At 50.0% G+C, this 1201-nt stretch overlaps 1 pseudogene across 1 annotated transcript in view; it reads left to right on the forward strand.

Moving 5' to 3' along the window:
- Positions 1-884, forward strand: part of LOC105555640 — a 1023-nt pseudogene extending 139 nt beyond the window's left edge. Inside the window, exon 2 of the transcript XR_001008503.1 lies at positions 4-884. The product of XR_001008503.1 is annotated as a 40S ribosomal protein S2-like (transcript). The remainder of the gene's footprint in view (positions 1-3) is intronic.
- The last annotated feature ends 317 nt before the right edge of the window (positions 885-1201 follow it).

The following is a 1201-nucleotide window of genomic DNA, read 5'->3' on the forward strand; positions in this document are numbered from 1 at the left end:
GAGGCCCTGGTGTCCCTGGGATGGGGAACCGCGGTGGCTTCCGCAGAGGTTTTGGCAGTGGCATCCGGGGCCGGGGTCGCGGCCGTGGACGGGGCCAGGGCCGAGGCCGTGGAGCTTGCGGAGGCAAGGCCAAGGCTAAGGAGTGGATGCCCGTCACTAAGCTGGGCCGCTTGGTCAAGGACATGAAGATCAAGTCCCTGGAGGAGATCTACCTCTTCTCTTTGCCCATTAAGGAATCTGAGATCATTGACTTTTTCTTGGGGGCTTCTATCAAAGACGAGGTTTTGAAGATTATGCCAGTGCAGAAGCAGACCCGTGCTGGCCAGCGCACCAGGTTCAAGGCATTTGTTGCTATCGGGGACTACAATGGCCACGTCGGCCTGGGTGTTAAGTGCTCCAAGGAGGTGGCCACTGCCATCCGTGGGGCCATCATCCTGGCCAAACTCTCCATTGTCCCGGTGCACAGAGGCTACTGGGGGAACAAGATCGGCAAGCCCCACACCGTCCCTTGCAAGGTGACAGGCAGCTGCGGCTCTGTGCTGGTGCGCCTCATCCCTGCACCCGGGGCACTGGCATCATCTCAGCGCCTGTGCCCAAGAAGCTGCTCATGATGGCTGGTATTGATGACTGCTACACCTCAGCCCGGGGCTGCACTGCCACCCTGGGCAACTTCGCCAAGGCTACCTTTGATGCCATCTCTAAGACCTACAGCTACCTGACCCCTGATCTCTGGAAGGAGACTGTGTTTACCAAGTCTTCCTATCAGGAATTCACTGACCACCTTGTCAAGACCCACACCAGAGTCTCTGTGCAGTGGACCCAGGCTCTAGCTGTGGCTACAACATAGGGTTTTTATACAAGAAAAATAAAGTGAATTAAGCTTGTTACTAAAAAAAAAAAAAAAAAAAAAAAGAAGGAGAAATAAAATCCTTTACAGACAAGCAAATGCTTAGAGATTTTGTCAACATCCCACCGAAGTCCCTGCAGAGGACCCAGGCTCCAGCTGTGGCTACAACATAGGGGTTTTTATACAAGAAAAATAAAGTGAATTAAGCTTAAAAAAAAAAAAAAAAAATCTATTGTGTTTCTATATACTATCAATGACCAATCAGAAAAGAAAATTAAGCAAACAATCCCATTTATAATAGCATGACAAAGAACAGATGCTTAAGAAAAATAGTAACCAAGAAGGCAAAAGATT

Source organism: Mandrillus leucophaeus, unplaced genomic scaffold (assembly GCF_000951045.1).
Source record: "Mandrillus leucophaeus isolate KB7577 unplaced genomic scaffold, Mleu.le_1.0 Scaffold694, whole genome shotgun sequence".
NCBI classification, from domain to species: domain Eukaryota; kingdom Metazoa; phylum Chordata; class Mammalia; order Primates; family Cercopithecidae; genus Mandrillus; species Mandrillus leucophaeus.